The 10,325-nt window shown below is 42.0% G+C and overlaps 1 protein-coding gene across 9 annotated transcripts in view; it reads right to left on the reverse strand.

Annotated features, from left to right (window-relative positions):
- The window catches only part of LOC117771240 (teneurin-3), a 204,489-nt gene extending 194,693 nt beyond the window's left edge, over positions 1-9,796 (reverse strand). For 8 of the 9 annotated variants that reach the window (XM_034601399.1, XM_034601488.1, XM_034602091.1 and 5 more), the window contains exon 1: positions 9,316-9,795. The gene's annotated coding sequence lies outside the window, so the exon portion shown is untranslated. Of the gene's footprint in view, positions 1-9,315 lie in introns of all 9 variants that reach the window. The other variant, XM_034601574.1, reaches the window with a different exon arrangement.
- Between the last annotated feature and the right edge of the window lie 529 nt (positions 9,797-10,325).

Consider the following 10,325-nt stretch of genomic DNA (forward strand, 5'->3'; position numbering starts at 1 on the left):
CTCTGTCTGAACATTGAGCTGGTGTGTAGCACAAGATAATCAGAATTTACAATGCAGGTAACAAACACAAGAAATGCATTGACGCAAAAACCCATTAAAATAGCATAGATACTAAAATGCAAAGCACAGATACTAAAATGCAAAGCATAGATATTAAAATGGCACGATGCTGCCTCCTTAGTGGCAGCCTGTTGTAGCAGCTCTCGCTCACTTTTGGGCTTTTCTCTCTTAAACTCCTTTTTTTACTCTTTTTTTGTGTGCTTTGCTCAGGATATTCTCCAGAGGGGCTGTATGTGAGAACACAAATGTCTGAGTGAGAGCCTCTGGACTTCTGCTGCCCCAGCAGCCAATGCAACAACTCTCTGGGTGCAGGTCAATGTAAGCCCACTGCTGTGGTCAAGCTGTAACTGACCTTCCCTTCTTGTCATCAGGAATTCTCATAAGCAGGACATTCTGCTAGAATATGGTGTAGCAAGCCAGTGGGAAAAAGTAGCAGCTAGGAGAGTAAAAGGGAGAAAACGCATTGGCCATCCAATCTGAACTTACACAATACTACACAATACTAAGGACCTGGGGCAGCTCTCGTCTTACTAGGGCAAAGTTAAGTTTGAGAAGACCGGAGAAGAGCTCGATCAGATCAATGGAAACATCACTGGAGTCATCATTGTCCACTATCCTGACATGATTAAAAGTGTTTAGGCTATGAGAAATAATAAATAAATAAATAGATCAGTGGAATCACTTTGCTGTTCTATGCTTTACATGTGTCAATCAATCAATCAATCAAATTTTATTTGTATAGCCCATATTCACAAATCACAATTTGTCTCATAGGGCTTTAACAAGGTGTGACATCGTCTGTCCACACTCATTTGATTTATACTCATTATTCTAACCCAGGCACACCCCACCCAGCTGGATCAGGGCCATCCTCTCTTATGGGACATCATTGTAAAATGTTTTGAGGTTTATTGAGTGTACAGTTGACAACTAGGCTTCTACACCTGATTGCTCTGTGGCTCTGTGGAGCAGTCACTGCCTCAAAGTAAAAAATGTCCAGATACATCAGAACACACAAATAAGAGAGGGACCAATTCTTTCACTGCTGCAAGCCCTGCTAATCGTGCAAAATTTTTAGTTAAATTTGGGCCCAAATTTGTAAGGTCAATCAGAAAGAGACAGCTTGATTTCAAACACCTTGGAGAGGTGTTGTCAAAACAGTCTTTACCAATATCTGTCTCTCCACATCAGAAGATAGCTCTTAAAAAAGTCTGTAAAATGTCTTGTTTAATGGTCTAAAAGTTTCTGGAGAAGCTCACGTATTTTATTCATGGTTTGGACGATGTTGCTTCATAGATCAGCTTATCTATATTAGGTGAGAGACAGAAAATTAAAACATGTCCATATGTTGAACTGAATAGTGGTGTCCACCAAAGCGCATTGCTCTGATCCCTCTGTGTGCGTTTGTGTGTGTTTGTGTGCATTCATATGCAGCCCTGCCCTAATGGGAGAGGACGGAGAATCAGGGCAGATGTGAGTGGATCAAAATTCTTATTTTAATATGGCCAACTATACATATCAAACAGGGAATTAAAATGAAAAGCAAAAGCAAGCCCGCACCTAATAAAGCTCTATTTGTTACCCTCTGTTCACTATTTGAGCCTAATAAAGGAGCAGGCTGGACTTTTAAAGAGAAGCAGCTATTTGGCCAACACCCAGCCCTTGAGGAAAGGACTGCACAAGGGATTGTCATCCACTTTTCAACACCTCCAACACCCAAAAAAATCAAAATCCATCGAAATGACATGGAGTATCACCCTGATAATATCGTCATTATTACCAAAACCTTGTATCCTGATAGAGGTCATTTTATATCCACTTAAGGATGTATGTCGTTGCTAATAACTTGCTACTCTTGTTACTTGTTACTACCTTTTCTCTGCTCTGTAAATTGTGTCCATGTTTTTGCAGATGTTGAGATGTAACAGCAGCTGTTTTTCATGATTCTTTGCCATATGGTGTTTCAAGGGAAAAAGCATCTTGCATCATCTGAGTCTGAGGTTTGTTTGATAACACACTTTCTTGGCATTTTATCCTTTCTTTGATTGGACAGATTGGTTGGAACCAAACCTGCAGCCAGTGCAAGAGGATTAAATCCTCTATACATCGGGTGCTAAGTTTATCTGTTCATCCTGCCATTAAAATGCGTCCTGATGTGTCTCCTGTGACCAGATCAGGTCTCACTTCGTGCATTTTTTCTTACTAGGACGAAATTATGTTTTATCTAGTTTTACTATGCAGAAGTGTTTTGTTCTCAGTGCATTCATGTGTGTTTCTGTGCGTGTGTGCATGTTATCTGTCTATCTCTCTATCTATCAAATCTATCAAATCTATAGATAGATAGCTAGAGAGATAGATAAAAAGCGGTGCCACTGACGAAGATGTCAAGAGACTTTGAGGTGCTGTAAACATGATCACATGATCTCTACAGAGTTTATACATCACTTCCTGCCTCTGTCTGCTGCAACCAGCTGCTCCACCTCTCACCTGAATAATACAGAGGATTTGTTGCTGTTGTGAATGCGTCTGTGCAGAGAACCTTCCGCTGCATTGTGCATATGTGAAAGACAGACTCTGGGTAAACTCCAGACTCAATTCTCTGGACTTTAACCGCAGGTCATTTCTGAAAATGGTTTGAGTGTGGGAGTGAAAGTCAAGTCTTGTGGCAGTGTTTGTGTGCGTATGTGCGCATATGCAGTCCAGCCATAGGAAGAGAAGACAGAGAATCAAAGCTAATAGGACCGCATCAAAATGCTCAAATATTCCTGAGGTTTATCATATCACAGACATACCAGCCTGATTTGCAGGCAGTCATGTGGGCCCTAGAAAAATCTAATGGGCCACAGGCCAGTAGTTGACTAGGTCTGCTGTAGCGAGTCAGGGAACATCGGTTGAGTAGGCGGTTCTTCATATATTGCTTAGGAGAACACATTTGTGTTCACACAGTTTAAGGTATGAGGCCACATGCATCTTAGACCACATCCGGAGGGTGTTCTGAGGGATCGGATCTCACAATCCATTGAGGGTGCATTTGGGTGTGTTCACACATGTACTTAGCACTGTCCACTTGTGATCAAACCACACAGGAAGGATGTCAATGCCAGGTCTGAATGGGGTCTTTGTCAGTTCAGCTACTCTGGGTAACTGGCTACATCTAGTTAAGTTTACATGCTGAAGAGACAGGGAGCACATGAGTGGCTGAAAGGGGAGAGGGCAGGGACAACGGCATTGTCATGAAAATAAAAAAAACCTTGACTTGAAGAAAAAGTGCCACTAGGAAAAATATGAAACTCAAAGAAACTTAAATTAAAAAAAATAAACACTTGAAATGAAAAATGTGCAAGAGGAAATAATGAAATATCCAATAAAATTTGGCTATTATAAAACAAAATATATGATAAAAAGTATTATACTCACTTGAGTTATAAAAAATTGTTATCGCTATAGGCATTGCAGTTCCATCTTCTTGCTCTAATAGGCACTAATAAACCTGCTCGTTTGGATCAGTGTAAACAAGCAAAAATAGAATAATGAGGAGTCTTCTTTATGGCAATATAGTGGGATCTCTGTTTAAAAGGGGCTTATGGCCTACCATGTTCCAGTTGAATATTTCACTGACACCCACACACACTACAGTACACCAGCATATACACACACTCTTTACGAGTGGCTGAGCACCAATGAGCCAGCGTTTAATATAACCAACCAGCCAGCAAGAGACACACACAACTAATGTGCTGAAACGCACTGCATGTTGGTGGTGGTGATGGTGATGTGTGTGTGTGTGTGTATGCGCGTGTGTGTGTAAGAAAGAGACCACTAGGGTGGCAATACACCCACATTTTGGCGCTGGCTGGCCAGTGACATTTGCAGAAATGCCATTGTGATGTGTTCTCATTTTTGCCACAGTATTTCTTAACGTTAAATAAGTTTAGGGGTCAATTTTAATGTCCCCAAATTTGTTAATCTGGTCAGCATCTCCACAAAATGCAGGGGCAGCGCATGCCTTCTGAAAGGGATAGTTGGGGGGGGGCTGTGGTTGAGCATTCGCCTCCAACCAGTAGGTCGTCAGTTCGATCCCCAGTCTTGCCCATCTGCAAGATGCTGCACCCTGAATTGCCCCTCATAGAACAAAAAAAGGGCTGCTAATAGATGCACTGTATTAATGGGTGTGTGAATGGCTGAATGGCAAACTGTACTGTAACGCGCTTTGAGTGGTCATCAAGACTAAAAAAGCGATATATAAATGCAAACCATTCACCGAAAAATGTTCATTCACTCTATCTACTCAACACCAGTGGCGGCTGGTTAATACGGGGCGCTGCGGCGCCGCACCATGCAACACCCTGAGACAAAAAATCCTATATACAAATGTTAAACATAATTTAATTACATAATAATAGTTTACTCGCACAATGCTCCTGGTAGACCGTAATTGCTGTGAGCATTAAATATTATTTGTTTTCAAATCGTATTTGGTAAATTTCTGTCTAAATACATATACTTCCTGGCGTCGGGCGCCGTACAAATGAAAGTAAATGGAGGTCCTGATAGTTTTGGCAACCACGGGACCTATGGATGCTCTTAAATTGGTTGTTGCAGATTTTCCACGGGACGCAGCTCTCTGCAGCCCGGACACTCCAACTTTTATTTACAGTCAATAGGTATTGATTTACGTATCTAATGTGACTGGTCAACCCTCGATTCCATCTCAGGTACGTCCGCCAGTAAATTCACCTGCGAGCCGACCAGCTTCAGGGGAACTGCGACAAATCCGGTGATTTCTTTACAAAAACACCCCGACATGAAGAAAAGAGTAGAAAGGAGCTTGGTCCGGACCGACTCAATTTACAGATTCAGCAGCGGCAAGTGATGAGGACGAGTTTACACCCGGTGCTTTTACCGCTCTTGTTATGAGAAACAGAGTTGACTAACTGGATGTGGTGTAAGTCATGTCTTTTACTGCTTCACCTCTTTGCTGTTTTGCGGGACCTAAAACATCTCTCTGAAAAATGCAAACAGCATTACAGTTGCCACAGTCACAATGATGCTACATTTTCGATGAAGGCTACAGGATTGACATATTGTGTGTTGTGTTGTTTTTTTGACTGATGCCATGTTAAATGATATGTAGAATATTGAAATGTATCTGCGACATGAATAAGACTAAGTATTTTTGTTTTATAGAGCAGGTAGGAAACGATCAGTGTATATGATTGAATAGTGGCATTATTTTGATCCAGTGTCCACCAAATTTAGACTTTTTTATGGCCAAAGTTTTTCACATGCCTCCAGACCCCCTTAGCTGGCTACCTTTTTCCCACTGCCGTGCTACTCTATATAATTGTGGAAAGCCCTGAAGCCCTGCACGCAGGCTCCACCGTTCGACAAAGGATCCATTTATGAAGCTCCAGGTAGCTTTCATCAGCTGGATCTTCAGTCTGAGCACTCCCTGGATAATACACCCAAACACAAACACACACACTATGCGGATAAATCTTCAGTTTGAGGGCTCTCATGGCAATCATTGAAAATACACACACACACAAGCATACAACAGGCACAAGCACACATGAGGCACAAGCCAACAACAGGCGCACACATAGGTGTGTGTGTGTGTGAATATATTAGCACAACCAGTTAGAGAGCAAGAGACAGTGCAACAATAACACAAACATATACACACACACACACACACACACAAATGCACATGCACACGCACACGCACACACACACACACACACACACACACACACAGCAGACAAGTTCATTCGAACAATTACAATTATATTTACATCAGGTGAAGTCTCACGTCTAATGTTCACAACACAATGTGATGTAAACACATAGCAGCACTTCACTGTAAGAAGATACATCCACAGACCAGCAGATCTTTCTCTGCTGCAATAAGGCCAAGGCAAATCAAGGGATTTTGAACCGGATACAGTTACACACAGTGACTTTCAATGACTAGAACATCCTGAATTTCAGAAGATCAGACTGAGATATTTTGTACATCTATGTGATCAGTCTGAAGGCGCTATGTTCATTTATCAACTGGTGATCAACCAGTAAAACAAATGAAAGTTAAAATAAACGTTTACTCTATTAGAATTTGTAAGAAAAACACACATGGAATCCATTTTGATAGGTTTCCAGGTTAGTTGAAACGTGTTTGCAGTTGGAGAGATGCACCAAACGGATATGTGAATAAAATCACTTGATAGTGGTGCACATTCTTCTACTAAAAGTGCTATAGCTAAGTTTTAACATGTAGCATTTCAAGCTGACTGTGAAACAAAGCATCCAATACAAACCATAATAATTAACCTTAAAAAATGATGCACTTGATTTTATAATTCCTTAAAAAAGTAGTGCCTAATTTAAGTCGTTTTACAAGAGGAACTTCATTTTTCCCGAGTAATGTCATTGAGTAAAAACTTCCCACATCTTCCTAAATACAGCCATGCCTGCAGACTTTTCAAATAAAATTAACGAAGAATGGAGTCCCTGTTTTTTTGTTTTTGTTATACTAGGCAAATGCAAGAAATAAAATCTAAAGAAATATTCTCATGTTAGGAGCTTCTAGCTCCAGATTTTATTCTTATTCACAGTAATTCATTTTAACTATAGTATTAAGTGAAAGGTTTATATTGACCTGAATGAGGTGTGAAAGTAATACTGTATAACAAAAATAATATATATGTTCATGATTTTCTTGCCATATTAATCATACCTGCAGATTAACTTTCAGTAATCACAAAAAAAAAAAATTCCAGCAGAGGGGGGAAGCATTTTTGCGACTGGACACCATGTCTCCCAGCATGCCTGATGCGTGGCCACCAGAGTACGGCAGCAGTGGAACTAAATATCACAAGGTTATAAAGATCAATCAAAGTTCATTTGTTCTTCTAAAATCTACCTTTCTCCCTTGCTTTATCTCTTTTCTTGCTTTGTTTTCTCCCTCTCTGCTTCAGCTGCTGCTGCTGAATATACATGTACTTTCTCACCTCAGGTGTCACCGTGTAACTTCCTTTGTCTTTTTTTGTTGTGATGGCAACTTCACAACATTGCAGGGTTGAATAAATGTATATAAGTGTGAAATAATATATACTGTATACGGCATTTAGTATCCTTTAAACAGAACATCTACATAGACACATACCTGTTTGCCATCTGTTCTATTAAACCAGAAACTATCACCTACTATTAATTTCAAGAAAAAAATGTTTTCAGTTCTGTCTTCATCAAGCAGTATTACACCTGCTCACTTCTTTGTGCGTGTAGCAAGGGGGCTGCTTGAGACATCTGTGAAACTTACAGTAGTGTACAGTCATTTGTCTCCTCTTCAGCCTGTTTGCTCTAATACATGACTCTTCTGTGTGGGACTCTACATCTAGATCATGGTACAGATTAATAACACATTTTCTGGACTTCAGGTACTAATAAACATCAAGTTAACCTCTGTAGTTCAGGGATAATGCAGCCACTTAAAGGAAAAGACAATGTTTTGGAATCGGTATCCTACAGATACAGAGTAGATAGTATCAATATCATATAAATATAGTGCCTTGCTCTACAGTAATCTCTGAATATATGTACAATGCACTTAAAATGAGCTTACATTTTTTACACAATATAGAACACTCCTGCTTCCACACAACTGCCCTTTTATCATATTTCTCATGATGTGCGTGTGGGATAAGTTTAATTTTATCAAGGACACGAGTAGCAAGAATTAAAAAGAATCAAAACAAACAAAAGCCATATGAGGATATGATTTCTTTGAATAAAAAAGATAAAACCTTTGTACTTGGATATTTTAACACACCTTACACATTTGCTGCAACATCCACACGGTTGCTGTACAGTAACTACAAAAGCTCCAGCTTCTTTACACAAGTGACTCCGTGAAATTTAACTTGAGGACCGTATCCATCCATCCCAAAGCAAAATAATAGAGCGGAGCAAAGATGCTGTTAGTACCGCTCATCAAATGCTGTCAAAAGAAACAAGGACATACATTCTGTACTATACAATCCATAGAGAAGAAGGACTGAATGTTTATATATAGTCCGAAAAATTAAAGTACAAAAATGCAAATACAGGATTGTAAAAATACCTATTGTGCATTTTAAATGATGGGAATTAAGGAAACATAGCCACTAGAAATATGAGAGAAGGAGAAGAGATGAAGTACAAGGCGAGGGACACCTACTCATTCACTATCCTGTGAAATACTTCATAGCAAGATGGCAATACATTCCCCTTTCAAACTCTCTCTCTCGCTCTCACACACACACACACACACACACACACACACACACACACACACACACACACACACACACACACACACACACACACACACTGGTAATAATCTGTCTAACTGTGTGCCGGTGGATTGTGCAGAGGAGGAACGTGCGTTCCGGTTTTATTTCATTCACAAGAAATTCTCAACGTTACAGTGCGCATTAACTGTTTTACCTGTATTACTGATCCCTCCACTTCTAAATTCAATTAATAAAATCCCCGTCATTCCATATGACAGTGTGGGAATTTATTCTATCAAATTGGAGTGTGTGCTGTGATGCAAACTTTAGCAGAATTCCGCAGATGCACACAGCTTCCTGTCACAGGTTTCACTCTAATGTGCGTTTGTTTTTTAAGCCTAAAGAACTCATTGTTTCAGTCGGAAACCCAGCTCCTCTTGTGTGTGACCTTCACGTGTCCCTCCACACGCTGACATGATCGCCTTCATTATTATTGGACAAGTATCAGGTTCACACTGTCTCGACAATTTGCCAATTCATTGAGACAGTAACACGCATTACGACCCGAGCATCCACCCAAACACGAGATATTAAGTGCGCAGACAAAGCTATGATTTGTATCTTACACGGGACGTTCTGCCATGACAGGGAATTCAGCTTCGGGGCTTGTTCCAAATGTAAAACAGTTAGAAGGTAGATTCTCCGAGAAGTGCCAAGTCTGCTCAAATCAACAGAACTTTTCGAACACGTCCACCGCTCGTCTCGCTCTTCGCGGCGGTGGAAACAAACAAGAACCTCATGGAAGTCCCAGTCGTGTTGAGCTGCGGTGTTTGGATTGAATGGACCGGTCGGGTTCGAGGGACAGACGCGCATCTGTCGTGCACAGTGGAGGCGCGGGGAGCTGCGGACAGTCCCCGCGCCGCCACGCAGCGCTCCTCCCGCTGTGCTCTGTGTCAGGCGTGTCTGTCGGCGTGGGTCCTACCTGTTCGCGGGGCTGCGGCGGGTCCTCGCTGCCATGCGCTCGCTGCTTTTCTTCTGGTTTCCCCAAGACAACTTCTGCGACTTCTTCAGCGTCGACTTCACTCTTTATCGAAGCTGGCAAATTACGCAAAAGAATAAAAAGCGCGTTCAGCACATGAGAGCGACGCACCGTCCTTTTCAATTGACTCGCGTCACAATCAGTTAGTTCCCACCGAGCTCATTTGGAGAAGCAGAAAGAAGACAACGGGTTAGTTCGTTGTTTGGGCTCTTTGGATCTTTTCTGTAAAACATAAAGGGGCGCGCGCGGAACAACAACAGAGGCAGCGCGGTGCGCGCGGCTGTCAGCGGCACGCGCAGTGCAATGACGAAGTCTCGTAATGACACGTTCCTCTCTCTCTCTCTGCGAGCCGCTCCAAAGTGTCGCTTTGTTTCTAAGAAGAAGTCACTGTGGTGGACAACCACCTCTCTCCTGAGCTCTCTCCCTCGCTCTCTGCGCTGGCCCGGCGGCCACAGGCAAACTGAGACACGGGCAGAGAAACAAGCGCGTCCTCTGTTACCGCTGCCCTCCTCAAGTGAAGTGGGAGCCGGCGAGAGTCTCTTCCCCCGCTGCAGGATGCTGCTGATACGCCAAGCGAGGCAGAAGCGGAATGCTGGGGATCCCCTGCTGCGTCCAATCCTGACGTCCCTACTGGTGTGTGCGCGTGTGGTTGCGCGTGTGCTTGTGTGTGTGTGCGTGCGTGTGTGTGTGTGTGTGATGGATTGTTGCGGGGTGGCGGAGGGTCAGAGTGTTTTTGAACTGTTTGCCCCGACTGTGACAGGAGACGGCAGGCGAGCAGCACATGCACATTGTAATTCACTACCGGATAATACAATGTAGGCTGTAAGGGTCCATTGTAAAAAAATAAATCATCTTAATTAATTAAACAGAAATGATGCTTTCCTTGTGTAATATTATGCACTTTATGTGTAGAGGCCGACACACACCATTTACACATTTTGCCTACACCCATA

The sequence above is a fragment of the Hippoglossus hippoglossus genome, chromosome 1 (genome assembly GCF_009819705.1).
Source record: "Hippoglossus hippoglossus isolate fHipHip1 chromosome 1, fHipHip1.pri, whole genome shotgun sequence".
In the NCBI taxonomy this organism is placed as follows: Eukaryota; Metazoa; Chordata; class Actinopteri; order Pleuronectiformes; family Pleuronectidae; genus Hippoglossus; species Hippoglossus hippoglossus.